The sequence below is a fragment of the Pygocentrus nattereri genome, chromosome 26 (genome assembly GCF_015220715.1).
Source record: "Pygocentrus nattereri isolate fPygNat1 chromosome 26, fPygNat1.pri, whole genome shotgun sequence".
Classification (NCBI taxonomy): Eukaryota; Metazoa; Chordata; class Actinopteri; order Characiformes; family Serrasalmidae; genus Pygocentrus; species Pygocentrus nattereri.
Genome location: NC_051236.1, coordinates 9,949,923 through 9,966,847, shown reverse-complemented (window position 1 = coordinate 9,966,847; position 16,925 = coordinate 9,949,923). Strand labels below are relative to the sequence as shown.

The window sequence follows — 16,925 nt, the reverse complement described above, 5'->3', positions numbered from 1 at the left end:
TGTGAACATGCATCATCCCCCGTGTAATGGTAATCTGTCATATCTCAGGGGTTTTGACATACTCAGGTGTCAGATTGACCAGACGATAAATTCACTTAAGCCTGTATTAATGGTGTCATGAGAAAAGGAGGAAGTTCACTGAGTAAATGCCAAATGTCAACCAATGAGCATTCATTTGTTCTCATTTACAGTGCACAACCAATCGTTAATTTTTAGCCACCCTTTAAAGTGCATGACAGAAATCATGAGTTATCTTCATTTTTATTTTAACAATAGTTTATTGTATTACGTAAGCATCAATAAAGTACGTTCACTACCCTGTTCATACAGTCCACATATAGTGCTGTACAAATCTCAGAGAACACAATCCATTTATGTTCTTTCCAGTAAAAATGGCCATTAAGACGGTTCATTTTTCAGCATCAGGATGAAAAGCAGAAAACATATTTAACAGAAAATTTACGCAAGAGCCTCAAATACACAATATTATACCAAATGTTGCAATATTTCATTTGTCCAGCCTTTGCCTTTAGGACAACTTCCTTTTTAGGTAGACTTGCTTTTGGTTTTTTTTAAACAAACCTGCAGGAATCTTTCCATACCTCCAAAGTTCAGTCTTACAAGTTGGTTACATGTTCAGACGTTCATTTGTAGGGTTCTACTGCAAGTTTTCTTTTTTTCTTATTTCCATTTCTCAGCAACAGCTACATGGCCTTTCAGACCCCTAGGGTTGAATCGCATACTGTGGTTGGTATAGTATGGTGGGTAACATCTCTGCCTTCCACGCTGTAGGCTGGGGTTCAATCCCTGCCTGGGAAAGCACCCTACACTATACCAATAAGAGTCCTTGGGCAAGACTCCCAACACTACCTTCGCCTACCTGTGTAAAAATAAATCAAAGTCTCTCTGGATAAGAGCGTCTGCCAAAATGCCATAAATGTAAACTGGACAGAAAAAAAATGGACAAACACCTGATCTGAAATATATTGAGCTCGATTTCCTCCTCTCTCAAAGATGAAAGCAGTGTTTATCTGAAGACTAGGTCTTGCATGGTTGGTAAGAGTCCCATTAATAAAAGATATGAAGAAAATGTGAACTCTTACAACTAATCTCCTCAGAAATATCTCTTGAAAAATAAGAAACTTGTATTTAATGGCCATTTTGTCTGGAAATCAAGACTGGTCTCTGATTTTTGCACTTTTTTTGATCCATCTAATCAGTGTACAGCAGTCTGGCTATTCATTTTAATCTTAAATATTGCTTTGCCTGAGATTTCTGAATAATCCAGTCAGACTAGAAGTCATTTATACCAATTCTTATGGCACAATAAAATATTTAATACTAAGGGTTTAAGAGGACAGAGAGGCTGGTCATTTAAAAATGAATCATCCATATATTTTTCTTGCGCGTTCATTTTCATTATGGATGCAATATACACGCATGCTGTTCTCAAGATGAGGCATATTACTACACATGAAAGCTCTGAGACACCGTGAAGACACCCATTAAACTGGATCGCATATCATCAATGCTACTGAAAGTGCTTCACACAAATGGCTGAAACACACATGTTGGAGGTTGATGGATGAAATCCTGGCAAACACTTAGCTGGCGAAGCAGCTTGCTAACACCCTTTAGCATTTAGCTTTCAGCAGGACGAGCAAGGGCAGATGACGGTCCACCTGTCTAACTGTCTGAGTCGGCAGGAAGGTGCTCCTCTGACAGAGGAGAAAGCAGGGAAGGAGAATCAGTCAACAGAAGACAGCTGTGCTAGCTGCCGAGGCTCTGAAACATTACTCCTAAAGATGGGGAGGAACACTGGATGAGTGCAATGGTGCTTGGACCAACCATTAAAAGAGCAAAATGGGGCCGCAATTATTGGACCAGTTTTTGCCATTGTAACAAGAGGTAGAGGGGAGATCTATTAACAAAAATCCTGCCTTGTTACTGCACTGAAGTGGTCATTTTTTTATTAAGATTATATCACACCTTCTACTCCAGTACATTTAGAAAAAAAATATTGTACTCCAATATAATGTATATTTTAGTTTAAGAAACAATAGAAAAGATATGATTTATTTTGCTAAGAAACAACTTGGCCAACTTCCTAAACTATTAAGTGATACTTCGATTGTATCACATTGCTATTATGAAGTGATCTCGGGTTTGAGAAAGGCAACACACAGCTTAAACTTAACAAGCAGTGAATGGTACACCACTAACTGCTGAAATTATAAATCCAGTTGCCAACACTGCAGTTCTAATTCATCATTACAATTATTTTGGTCTATACTTAGATCATGATTTAATGCGATTATTCATTGACATTGAAAACATTATGCATTTATTGAAAAAATGTGTTTCATAATCTGAAATTCAAATTGGTCGTATTGCCCTGTGGTGCAGGGCCAGAGTGGGACTTCTTTTCATGTCAGGAGTTATGTGATGCAGACCAGCCCACCTTAAACTTTTACTGTATTTCTCCTGTTACACACAGCATAGCCTTCGTGCAACTTTTCCTAACCCTTGCATTTTCCATATTCCTTATCGTTTCCTTATTCTTATTTATTATTTACATGCTATACAGAGATAAGGTGACTAGATAGTCCGTCTAAAGTCCGTCTTGAATCTAACAATCAACATACTACGAACAATGCTAACGTTATCTAAGTAACTTAAATAACCGTCCTGTCAACACTTCACTGCCCACCTGTTCAGATATCTCATCCTCCTTAACTAAATTTTTCATACATTGGAATGTTTCATACCTCACATACCTTGTTGCTGCTGCTATCCATATTCACATAAATCGCCCGCAAATATCACATATACAACCACACAACATTGTTGCGCTAAATTTGACTGCCTCTCAAGACTGATGTGTCACACTGGAATTTCCATTCCACTTTAAATAGTGCAGCAGTTACATGCTAGCATCCAAGCAGGCGTCTGAATGCAAGTACTATATCAATTAAGGTGGTACGGGAAACTTCAGCTCCATCACATCTCCATCCGCTGTACGAGCTAGACCGTCTACAAACCAAGGCCGAACCACCTGAGGCAGGGCCTGCTGGTTTAATCCACAAATTACTACAGATATATAATTGGACACAATACCTATAGTTTATCCGAGCATTCATGTGCTTTTTTTTGCATGGATTTATTCATTAGATCACAGCAAGTGGCTCAACACACTACCGGCCGGCTGGGAATTCTCCAGACTCCGCAATAACCCACTCCAGTGTTGCCACCATGTAAAATCTTGCACAGTATTTGTTGCTCCTCGTTAGACTCCTTCAAACTACAGTATTTCCAAACGGTTCAATTGGTTTTACATTTCTTGATGACAAAAGGCTCACTTTGACATCTTGGCTCAGGCTGAACTAAACATGCCACTGGCTGAGAGTGTGTTTGGGCTTTTACATGCGGTACAGCAAAGGGGTGCGCTGGATTTATGACCAAACAAGAGCATTGCATTTATTAATTGCGATTATTCACGATTACAGTTTTCTCTTATTCTGCACACAAGAACAATAATGGCAAAATAACATATGCTGGAGATGAAGGAGCTGGCTGATGATTGTGCCATGTTCATAGCTCAATAAATAACATGCTGGAGATAAACGAGCTGGTGTGCTCTACCACTTTGTACTTAAAACAAGCTGTGTTCATTTCTCTTCATATATCTAGGGCTAAACTATTTGAGGAAAACATTTAATAGTAATTTTTCTAACAAATACTAAGACTAGAATATAAATGCGATTTTATTTGAATTAAGTTTGCTTTTTGGGTTTTTTTTTTTTTGCCAAAAAGACAAGCACTTTAACTCATAGCTCATTTGGGGGCTGAGGCTAGTAGTGTACCAGAGTGGCAGTTCACATGTTCTGAAATATTAGGACAAATTGACTTGGAAAACATTTCTCCATTTTAAAAATATTAAGACAACTGTCAATAATGTAGGACATCATAAAAATTGCAATTTGATAACTGCACTTTCAAACTGTGGTTACTAAGGTTGGGGAGCTTCACACCACTCTAGCAGACACACAGCACTGAGCACAGTAGTTTCACAAGCAAGACTTCTGGCCACCATCAAATCCACCTTCTTTGACTGGAAAGGCCATATGATTGTCATGGAAATTAACCAACCACAGACTACTGTTCTGCTGTGAAATGAAGGGGTAGGAAATTTTTCAAACCAGGCAGGATCCAAAACAAACCTGCAGGAAACCCAATGCTTTAAAGAAAATTCGAATAACTTTCAAAAATGCAACGCCATCAACATCAAACTTTTCAGTTCTAAGACACTCTCACTCAAACAGGCCCACAGTGCATAGAGTGGGTAACTACTTGCAATTGTCTGTTTTTTGTTGGACAAATACAACCTGCTGCACAGAAGTGCATTCACAAGGTTGTGCAGATAGCCAGAAGCAACTGACAAAATCATTATAGTTGTTGCCAGCTTAACATACAAAATATACTGTGCAAAAGACAACAAAGGTTGAGACCTTGGACATGGTGACAGCTGGCTCATGTGTGGCTGCTCAGGGAAGACTCGCTTTATTTTTTCTGTATTAAGTGTGTTTCCTATGGAAATTATACAATGTGTGTTTTAAACAGTGTTGGTTATTATCAAAATATTTCCCCATAACTCATCAGATCAAGTAGAACAATGCTGGCTCTCTCGATGTAAAATGCTATGATTGCTGACCTGCTAGTGAGCAATGAAGGATGAAAGGGAAGAACTGAGAACCTCCTGCTGCAAAAACAATTCCAATCTTTCCATAAATACAGCCATGTGGAGATGAAACAGATGGCAGCTTCATATCAAACAATCCTATACAACAGGTTGTACAAAAAAAAAAAGTAATTAAAACGTATCAAAAAAACCTTTTATAAATGTTGAGTTGCTTGCTCCAAACAATTCAGTTCACTTCCAGTTGTGTAAATTATTCATTAAAATATAATCCATCAACATTACTGAAGGGAACAAAAAGGACCATGTTTAACTGAAGGACCTCCAAAAAGGTAGACAATGCATTTCATGGATATTGTGCAAAAGGGTTAAGAACGGACATATGATTATTATACAGGGTGTTTCAAAAAACTTCATCAGACTCAAATTATTTATTTAATTTGTAAATCATTACAGAACATTGCAGTAAACTATAAATTTAAATGAGCATGAAGTTTGTAATTTTTCAAGTGTACCTCCTCCAGCTGTACGGACATCAACATGATAGTCAAATTCATTCAATACTCGAACATGGCGGGTGTCCCTGCACTCGCAGCTCTTTCAGTACGATTTCGGAGATCACTGTTGGAAGTGGTGGCAGAAACATAATCCTTAACATACCCCTGCCAAAAAAAGTTACACGGTGTGAGATTTGGCGATTTTGGATGCCAGAAGCGAAGAACGCAAAACACTTTCTGCTCAGGGGCCGCCATCTCCTCACAAACTGAAGGGAGTCATCATCCAGTGACAGTCAGAAATTCTAGGACCACGTCTTTCAATTGATATGTGATTGGTTCCTAGGCGCTTTAGGATTATAAAAATATGGCACTGACATCAGATGATTTTTTAATCACCCTGTACTTCTTATACAACACATATCTAAAGATGCATATTTTAATACATATCTTAACATGTTAAAACTGGCTTTATGAGGTCAAACTTACATGCAACTTCAGTTGCTTGAAACAAACACAAAACTAAACTCTGCTTGAGCTGCATAATGTAAAGTATCCTGAACTCACTTGAAACACAGCCACAACAGTTGCAAGTGTCTCAACTTAGTGAAACATGTTTTGTGCAATTCAACCAGCCAATCAAAACAGATGAAGTATCACATGATCATTACAAACGACATTTCAAAACAATCGATTTCCCTAGGTCAATAGACGAGAAACTGAAACAGAAGACTGATTATTAGACAACTGAAAAAGAGAACTTCTTGAATTACACGCTGTAGTTCTATCAGGTTCCTGAGTCATGACAGCAAATTTGAGTCTTTTTGTGAACAAAGAGTGTAAATCATCAACTAAATAACAGTTGTTTAAACAGTTTATTGTTCTTTAGCCTAAACCAGCCATTAGGGGTGTACTTTGTGTACTTCTGGTGCCGGTCCCAAGCCCAGATAAATGGTGAGGGTTGCGTCAGGAAGGGCATCCGGCATAAAACTTGTGCCAAAACTATCATGCAGATCACAAATATGTTTGCCATACCGGATCGGTTGAGGCCCGGGTTAACAACGACTGCCTCCGGTGTGCCGGTGGAAATTGGACTACTGTAGGTCGAAGAACATCAAAGAGGAGAGGAGGAAGGCGGGTTAGAAGGCAGCGAGAGAGAAGGAAAGGCAGGAGTGTGGAGGTTAGAGTAGGGACTCTGATCATAGGGACAATGACTGGTAAAGGCAGAGAACTTGCAGACATGATGGAGAGAAGGAAGGTAGATATTCTGTGTGTCCAGGAGACCAGATGGAAAGGAAGCAAGGCCAGGAACATTGGAGGTGGATTCAAAATGTTCTATCATGGTGTATAGAGTAAGAGAAATAGAGTAGGGATAATCCTAAAGGAACAGCTTGTGAAAAGTGTTGGATGTAAAGAGAATGTCAGACAGAATCATGAGCCTGAAGTTGGAGGTTGATGGTGTAATTTTGAATGTGGTCAGTTCATATGCACCACAGGTTGGTTGTTAGTTAGAGGAGAAAGAGGAATTTTGGAGTGAGATGGATGTAGTGGTAGATGGTGTCCCTAGAGAGGAGGGATTAGTGATTGGTGCAGACTTCAATGGACATGTTGGTGAAGGGAACAGAGGGGATGAAGAGGTGCTGGGTATGTATGGTGTGAAAGACAGAAATGCGGAAGGTCAGACAGTTGTAGATTTTGCAAAGAGAATGGAAATGGCTGTGGTGAACACGTATTTTCAGAAGAGGGAAGAACACAGGGTGACATACAAGAGTAGAGGGAGGTGCACACAGGTGGATTATATCCTTAGCAGGAGATGCCACCTAAAGGAGATTGGAGATTGTAAAGTGGTACCAGGGGAAAGTGTAGTAAGGCAGCATAGGGTGGTTGTCTGTAGAATGAGATTAGAAACAAAGCTGAAGGAGGAGGATGGTTGCAGGCAGTTCAGGGAAAAATTGCAACAGGCCCTTGGGGGCAGTGAGGAGCTACCTGAGGACTGGGAAACTACAGCTAAGGTGGTGAGAGAAACTGACAAAAATGTGTTGGGTGTTTCGTCTGGTCAGAGGAAAGAAGACAAGGAAAGTTGGTGGTGGAATGAGGAAGTCCAGGAGAGTATTCAGAAGAGAAAGGCAGCTAAGAAAAAGTGGGATAACCAGAAAGATGAAGGAAGTAGGCAGGAGTACTGTGAGGCTAGTCGCATAGCGGAAAGAATGGCGGCAAAGGCTCAGGCCTATGATGAGCTGTATGAGAGGCTGGAAAGTAAAGAAGGAGAAAAGGACTTGTATTGTTTAGCTAAACAGAGAGATAGAGCTGGAAAGGATGTACAGCAGGTTAGGCTGATAAAGGACAGAGAGGGAAATGTACTAGTGAGTGAACAGAGAGTGTTGAGTAGATGGAAGGAGTACTTTGAAGAACTAATGAATGAGGAAAACGAGAGAGAGGAGGACAACGGGGGGAGAGATAGTGGATCAGGAAGTGCAGAGAATTGGTAAGGTGGAAGTGAGGGCAGCTTTAAAAAGGATGAAGAATGGAAAGGAAGTTGGTCCAGATGACATACCTGTGGAGGTATGGAGATGTTTAGGAGAGAAGTGGACTTTTTAACCAGGTTGTTTAACAAACTCCTGGAGAGTGAGAGGATGCCTGATGAGTGGAGAAGCAGTGTACTGGTCCCCATTTTTAAGAACAAGGGTGATGTGCAGAGCTGCAGTAAATACAGAGGTATAAAGTTGATGAGCCACACCATGAAGGTATGGGAAAGAGTTGTTGAAGCAAGGCTAAGGCGAGAGGTTCAGATCAGTGAGCAGCAGTTTGGTTTCATGCCCAGAAAGAGCACCACAGATGGAATTTTTGCATTGAGAGTGTTGGTAGAGAAGTACAGAGAAGGTCAGAAGGAGCTACATTGTGTCTTTGTGGATCTAGAGAAGGCACATGATAGGGTGCCAAGAGAGGAACTGTGGTACTGTATGAGGAAGTCAGGTGTAGCTGAAAAGTATGTTAGGGTAGTGCAGGACATGTATGAGGATAGAGAGACAGTGGTGAGGTGTGGATTTGGAGTGATAAATGGTTTCAAGGTGAAGGTAGGGTTACATCAGGGATCAGCTTTGAGCCCCTTCTTGTTTGCAATTTTGACTGAAAGGTTGACAGATGAGGTCAGGCAGGAGGCTCCATGGACCATGATGTTTGCAGATGACTGTGTAATCTGTGGTGAGAGTAGAGAGCAGGTGGAAGAGAATCTGGAGGTTTGCACTGGAGAGGAGAGGAATGAAGGTCAGTAGAGATAAGACGGAATACATGTGTGTGAATGAGAGGGAGGCAGGTGGAAAGGTGAAGATGCAAGGAGTAGAGGTAGTAAAGGTGGATGACTTCAAATATCTTGGGTCAACCATCCAGAGCAATGGACAGTGTAGAAAAGAGGTGAAGAAGAGGGTGCAGGCAGGATGGAGGTGGGTGGAGACGGGTGTCAGGGCTGATGTGTGACAGAAGGATAGCAGCAAGAGTGAAAGGGAATGTTTACAGGACAGTAGTGCGTCCTGCTATGATGTATGGTTTGGAGACTGTGGCTCTGTCTAAAAGACAGGAGGCTGAGCTGGAGGTGGCGGAGATGAAGATGCTGAGATTTTCGTTGGGAGTGACAAGGATGGACAAGATTAGAAATGAGCAGATCAGAGGGACAGTGAAGGTGGAGCAGTTTGGAGATAAAGCCAGAGAGGCCAGGTTGAGATGGACATGTGTTGAGGAGGAATAGTGGCTATATTGGTCAAAGAATGTTGGAGATGGAGCTGCCAGGTAGAAGGAGAAGAGGTAGACCTCAGAGGAGGTTTATGGATGTAGTGGCGACCCCTCAAGGGAGCAGCCGAAAGAAGAAGAAAAGAAGATTTTCTTTAGCCTGTTGTAATTGTAGCGTAGCTGGATCATTCATTTTCATGCCTTTCAACATTCCATAAATTTTACACAGAGCTTGGATTTATTTGGGATCTAAAGGGTGAAAACTATTACAGAAAGGAAACAGATGCAATCCTGGATAACTTGTACTTCTAGGACTGGATGAGGGAAGTGTGAAATATAAAAGTAATGGCTTTTTATACATTAACTTTTAAGATTTAAAATGTATAAAACAGATTAAAAATGCAAACGCATAGCAAAGAACCGTGAATGGATAAAAGACAATTATATATAGACAGTCACAGCTGGAAAAATGAAAGTATACAAAGGATATAAAAATGCTGCAAATATGTAAATAACACCACATGGACAACATTATATAGCAAAAACAATATGGTAACTTAAAAAGTACCAGCTGCTAATTTGGTAAACTAGTGGAGTAGTCAAATGTGAATTTTTTTTTTCTTAAAGGCTTTGTGTAACTGCCAGGTTGGATGGAAAATGTGGCATGCAACCAATAATATGTTCAACAACATGTAAAATCAGGCTTAAGAACTGACTAACTGTGCTGTTGAAGTCTTTTAAATCACAACTGCAGCAGTAATCAAAACAAAAATCACAATTTTCCCCAAATTCCACAAACTGAACAGCCTGTGTGTTATTCTTCTGTGGAATATTCAAAGTTTTCTTTTCTTTCATTGTAGAGCTAAGGCACTTATGAAAGGCCACAGTAGCTAAAAGCAGCCTGAAAGGGGTATAAATGAGTAGTCCATTATCATAGCTGCAATACTATAACAGTAATCGACAAGACACTCTGGCTCCAACTACTGGAAAATCAACTCAATATTCCACATACAAGCGCATGCACTTGTGCCCTTCATCAGCTTATGTTGCTCTCAGCATCTCCCTCTCCCTCATCTTGCTGTGATTTACTATTAGGAGCCCATTACCTTTTAAAACGGGAATTTTAAGTGATTCAGGAAGACCGAGAGAGCAGCACAGAATTTAACGATTGTGCCATCTGGGGCTGGGCAAGTAGCGTAGCGTCTGATATCGATCATGTTTTCACAGATGGCCAGAAAAACACGAAACCATCTGGATACAGGTACTGCAGCTTTGGAGTATAAATGGGGAGGGGGACAGAAAGTTCACTTAAAAAGTTTTTTTTTTTTTTTTTAAATAGTAATAATGATGACTTTGGAGGCAGATGATCCACTGTGGCAACCCCTAAAGGGAGCAGCCGAAAGAAAAAGAAGAAGAAGAAGAAGAAGAGTAATAATGATGACTTGCACTCTTGGCGTGGCCCTTTTCATGTACTCTGGATAAATATATGGCCTATTTACTCTTTGTCTCTGTGTGTCTCTCTCTGTCAAGAATAAGAGAATGCAAAGATCGATGAGTATAGAATACTCAAGACATGCACAGTTTACAGATGGGCAACCAGGCTTCTTTACATACATCACTTAGTGAAATACTCTATACAAAGACGATCACAAATTTGGGCATGATTATTGTCAGATCTATCATTTAATTAAGTTGTGTAAAAATACTGCTGGCATTTTGAGAATATTTTACATAAATTTAAGTTATGATGCTGAACAACAAAAAAGTACTGCGTTATATTTTGAAACAATCCTTTTTCTTTTCAAGTTCACAGCATTTCTGACCACAAAATACTACCGTTTAAATTTAAAAGGAACAATGCCTCCATCTAGTGGCCATACACTGGTATTACCATTTGAGTCTCTGCAAAACACTGAATTGGCACTTCCATTCAGATTTAACACTAGGTTTCCCTTTCCAAAAGCAGATTTCATGCCTGTCAACTTCAATTCACACCAAGAATGCTTTCTTCCCTTTACTCATGCAGCTTTTCAGAGTTGAATTCATTTCAGGATCAGTCTATGCAAAAAATTAAGCTGGAAACAGTTACATGCACACATGCTGGATAGTCTGTGGAAGCAATTTGTGTAGTTCCAAAAGCTTTAATATGTATAATCTAAAATGTGGATAATAGTAAAATAAAATAATAAATTAATTAATTAATTAATAATAATTAAAGTTTAAGTAAGCAGACTTTTGACTGAATTAATGATTTGCATAGTAGTAAAATACCTTTCAATCAACTTAAATTACAAACATACTACTTAAGAAATGAGTAACTTCTAGAGCTTTAATGGAACTTCTATCAACAATCTATGAACACAGGAAGTGAAGGTTGTTAGACTCTTCAGATTATTTCAGTCTAAAATTAAACACAAGTCAGAGCAAAGCAGTACCGGAGCTAAAGCAACAACGAATTACAACAGAAAAAAGACATTTGTAACAACGTCAATGACTAAAGTGTAATTGGAGAAACATAAGGTTTAAAAATATCAATATAAAATAAAATATCATTTGAATGTACTCAAAAGTGCAATTCCGTAAAAAAGTACATGCAACAGTATTACACACCTCAGCTGGTAGTGATTATAAACAATAGCAGACTACTTTACTCTTATTCTAAAACATGGAAAATGGAAACAACATGAAAACACAACATATGGCTTCACACAACGACCCTAAAACTGTTAAACACATGCTTTTTCAGTATGCTTGGGAAAAAATATTATGCCTTCATTGAAGAAGCACAAATTATGCCCTCATTGGCTGTGACACTACTTGTTGGTGGCATTAAAACTACTTTTAAAGTGGGGGGGAAATAAGTTTATAAGTAACTCCAAACAAAGGAATCAAACTATATGTCTCAGAAAAAAAATCTAATATTTCAGCTTAAGCCCCTCTTTAACTTTACACTGACACAGTATATATTTACAACCTTATAACCATTAGATGGCACCACTACACAACATTTGATTTCTAAAATCACTAAACTCTGACCTGCTACTCCAAAGAGAGATCATTATGATACTACTATGACCCTAAGTAAACTGAGCCATAAAATTCCAGTACTATTTACAGTAAGGAAAGTGTAGAATGGACAGTTATGGGAGAGATGTATACATATACACTGCCATTACTATCATTTTTCATTACTACCAAATATCACACACATATGCTTGTGTGAGATGTTTGCAAAAGTGTTTGTGACACCAGGGAAACTGGGATTGTGTTAAGAGTGCTAAAGCGGTTTCCCTGCATGGGTATTTGTCTATGTTTCCATCACTGTGTTTTCACTTGGCTACCGTGATCACTGCAGAATGCTTTTTCTTTATATGCTGTTTAAAACAACTGTGTTTTATTACAGTTAATTGTATGTAGGTCCATGTCTTTGCTAAAGCCTTGTTAAATAAGGCTGTCAAAATTATTACATAAAGTCTTGACAGCAATTATTTGAGCCAATTATTTTCATACTCATTAGTTTTCAGTATATATTATGGTCACAACAAACCAATCAAGATGCGAATCATGAGTTGATGTAGATGCATGAAAAATAAAAGAAAAGCAGGAGACGTTTACTGAGACACGTCACGGGTCTTAAGAAAACAAAAAAAGCTCAGAATTCTCACTGTTGCTGTAAGACTGTTAGAGGGCCTTGGTGATGTTTATTTGAACTGTGTCTCTGTTAGTAGATACCAAGTAACAAAGCTACAGGTAGCAAGATAGCTAAATCAGCCAAGTTGGTCATTTTTAAACTTGTAGTACAAGAGTTGCATACAATTCACAAAAATGGTCAACAAAATTGTTAAGCACAAAACCTTTTACATGGATCTACAATTTCAAGATTGTTACCTAGATATGTTCTCTCACTTCAGTCTCTCCTGGTTTGTAATTTTACACCATTACTCATCAGTCTGCAGTACAAACTGCTGTCATCAGCAAATTCAACTGCACACCCCTCGCTACTAAATGATACCCACCGCATTTATGATGGAGATTTTTTTAACTCTGTTAAAGCACATGTAGACCTGATGGTAACCTGGTCTATTTGATACAGAATGGTTAAGTCAAGAACAGAGCAACATCTTGAGAGATCACCAACAGTGATTCAACCAAAAAACAATTTCACACTCTTTCCCCTTATACCTTACACAGATAATTAGCACATACATTAGTGGTCTCCAAAATCTGCTTCTTTAGGTTCAACATGAAGCTGTAAGTCTAACGTAGCCAACAAGGGACAAACCTGATACACTGTCTGCAAATGTTTGAATGTCAAATGACATGTTTTGCTGATTTTCTAAGTGAAAATAAGAACACAACCTGTACAAGGAACAGGGATCTGCACATTTTAATGTACAATTATCGTTCATTTTCTAAATTTAAAATGTTGAGGAAAAAATTAATACACAAAATGTAGCCTGTAAAGAAGTTATGGCACATGTACCATTTTATTTTAATAGTCTCCCCAGCAATATATCACAATATATAACAAAGAAACATATGAACAAATAGAAATCATGCGCTAATATTCACAGAAAAGGCCATATTTAAAAGCCTAGAAATGTGTTAACTTATTTTCACTTGGAAAATCACCATAAGTTGAATGTGTTCAAAATTCTGCATGTGACATCTGTATGTGCCTAAATCACCACACACTTGCCTCAGACCATGCCGAGTTATGTAATCTCAAGTAGACTTGCTGATGTGGTTTGTCACTATATGATGTAATAAATTGAGAAGAGCACATCACCTTGCTGCTTCTACTGTTCGTAGCTATTTTGAAGCTTGAATTTTATCTGTACTGTTTATTTTAAATAACATTAGCAATATCTTCGTTGTAGACTCTTAAGATCTTGCACAGGAAAGACACTGTAGCCTTATAGTCTAATCAGCCAATGGACAAATATGCAAATCGATCCTTGGTAGGAATGCCCAGGACTAGAGGAGTCTTCCAGCTACTAATACTGATGATAAATCAAACATGAACTGCCCTCTACAACTGACTGTGTTCACTATCAATTAATGGGTTTCCTTCCATTCTACTAGCATTAAAGTTCTCTGTCTTGTTTATTTAGATCAGTAAGCAGTTTCTTCCGGCAAAAGGACCTGTAGTCACAGTGAACATACGCGTGATTCAAACATTTCTGGCTCAGACAGAAGGCTTGATAGAACTACCTTACAGCTGCCTCATTCAAAGAACTCTGCCTTTATTCACAATCAGCAAATCCACATTCAATATGTTCTTCCACGAATGTGAGCCTATACTGTAAACACACCGTTAAACGACTCCGATTTTCAGAACTCAGCTATTTAGTCGGCCCTTGAAAACCATCCAGCTCAAAATCATAATCAGACCTGAACAATCGAATTAAAATGTAACCCACTGACTCCTGAGCACGGCAACAAAAGAAAAAAAATGTTTTTGGCCCTTTAAATCACATTAAATATTTTTAAAAGATTTGTTTCTCTCACAACTTGCTCTGACTTCACATATGCAGAGCTACACAAATCTATTAAGCAGGAGTCACTTTTGCTGTTTTACTATAGAGGTAAGCTATAAGCTTGTACTATAGAGCCTCCAGCATTGTGCCCTAAATGCTTCACAGTTTACAAGCATGTAAGGATTGTAACTTTCCTAGAAGGAAGTTCAGCATATGACTTCTTGGAATTTCTTTTAAAAAAAGTATACTATTTTAACAATAATAATCTTGTTCAAAATAAAACTGACTGACAGTTCACAACACAAACCAGAGGCCAGCTTTAATGCTGTAAACTCTATGCAGCTTCGACTTCTAACATTCCTTGTCGTCACGCAAACATTTAAGATCATTTATGTTCAGAATGAATTAGACTTTTCTCCAATCCGTACCGCATAAGCATTAGCAGTGGTGGGAATGGTCGGGTTTCCAGGAGGAACGTTTCATACATTTAATAAACATGTCAATCTAGTGTATTTATTGTATTACAAATACCACCCCCCACGCTTTTATTGATAACAGAATTGAAGGCACTTAGTATTCAACCTTTAAAAGTGTACTGTCTTATTCTGTTCTCCTACCTTTTATTCTTCTGTCCTCGGGCCTTTGCTCTGCTCTCCCTGCTCCTCTGACCTCTCACTCTCTTCAATTTTCCTTTTGAAGCTCAAGCTAAAAAGAACAAAAACATTTTAAAATCTGCATCTGCATGTATTATCAATAGCACTTTTGATAAGCACCTCTTTATTCAGAAATACAATTCACAAACTCGGCTAATCTCAGATTCATCCCTGAAAACCTGCAAATGGTTCAAATTCCATATAAGGTTAGAGCAGGAAAGAGGGCAGAAAAGGCCTAAAAACAGGGGGAAATGAATATGTTTGAATACAAATATGAAGTTTAGCTACATATTTGTAAAAGTTAAAACGAAGAGAACCACATAAACACCTCCAAAGGGTCAGTACCTCTTACATGAAACAACCTTTAATGGTAGCGTTGGGTTAAATAGCTGGAAGGAGTTCAAAGAATCCAAACAAACAGGGCAGACTAACGTTAAACGCTTTTCAAAACAAGCACCACCGCAAACGGAAAACTAAGTTACCTTGTCCATACACACTTTTATTTTGTTAGACGGCAAAAACGTCCATTCGGTTGGGTTTTCATGTTGTTTAACTTGATATCTAGCTAGCGTTAGCTAACTTCGCCTAAGCTAGCTAGCCTAGCTCGGTTATCACCACCTTACAGCCAGCTCGCACTGGCTAACAGGCTAACTTATCATAGACATAGACAAAATACGCTGTGACTGATATTTTCTACAATGAACACATATTACACGTCAAATAATGACACATTCACTACAGATATGCCACCAAATGATGGCACCGAAGTTTGAAAAAAGCGGTATTAGTACTTCTATCATCGTTTGTTTGGTTTGTTTTCACCTTATAAACATAAACGCTGACCGACTGCTGTACACAGCGCTGTTTCAGAGACAGCGGGGCTCTGGACTAGGGGAAAGGACTGCAGACTGGACTTGAAAGCGCGTTCAAAAGTCCTGTATAGCATTCGTGCTTCAACACTTTAGGAACTTGCTGCTCGGTCTAAATCTTCGGTCTTCTCAGGAGTTGCAGACGCAGGGAGACAACAGGGGCTCCAAAACCCACGGCCACCAACAACTACTGTCAACTGAAATCAGCAGCTCGAAACATCGCTTAAGTAGAGGGCGCCACGCGCTAATTAGCATATATATGTGACGCAATTACGTCATTTGTGTATGTTTTTTCTGTCGTTCCAAGTTTGACGTTGTGACGCTAGAAGAACCCTTTTGTGTGCTATTTAGAACCATTTTCAAAAGGTTTAGAACCATCTGCAGCACATTCTCTATCAATCTGAAGAACCACTTCATGATGCAAAGAGCCTTTTATATAGAGCAAGTGCTCTATAGATGTTCATGTTTATATATAGAATTTATTTACTAAGTAATCCATGAAGAACCTTTTTAAGAATGAACCATTTAGCATCAAACCACGATGAATGACTTTATTAGGTCTCAGCAATTGTACTCTGAAATTCCCTTTAAGTGTATCAAGTGTGTGCGTGTGTGTGTGTGTGTGTGTGTGTGTGTGTGTGTGTGTGTGTGTGTATTTGAGTGGTTTATTCTCTGTTTACATTTCAGCCATTCTCTTTTGTGTTTGTTTTAATTCGATTCAGCTTTTAAGTTGAATTTCATTTCTGTACAAGCATCTGTACATTATTTTTGTGCACCAAACAAATCCTGAAAATAAGAGGATTAGTTCCTAACAAACTTCAGTTTCAAGTTTCAGTGCTGACAGCTGTTGGACTTGCGCTCCATTTCTGTGTGGAAATCAGATATTTTTCACTTGATACATTTTTACCAAATTTACTTCTACTCCCATCATAAGTTTATACTTGCAAAGGTATAGTATAGCTACTATACTATAGTAAATAATATAGTATAGTTGGTGTAGTTATATAAAT

At 38.6% G+C, this 16,925-nt stretch overlaps 1 long non-coding RNA gene across 3 annotated transcripts in view; it reads right to left on the bottom strand.

Annotated features, from left to right (window-relative positions):
- Positions 1-16,117, bottom strand: part of LOC108431839 — a 205,182-nt gene extending 189,065 nt beyond the window's left edge. For all 3 annotated transcript variants that reach the window (XR_001858180.1, XR_001858179.1, XR_001858181.1), the window contains exons 1-2: positions 15,869-16,117; positions 15,011-15,098 (exon numbers count right to left, since the gene is read on the bottom strand). This is a non-coding gene — a long non-coding RNA (uncharacterized LOC108431839). The remainder of the gene's footprint in view (positions 1-15,010; positions 15,099-15,868) is intronic.
- Positions 16,118-16,925: the final 808 nt, after the last annotated feature.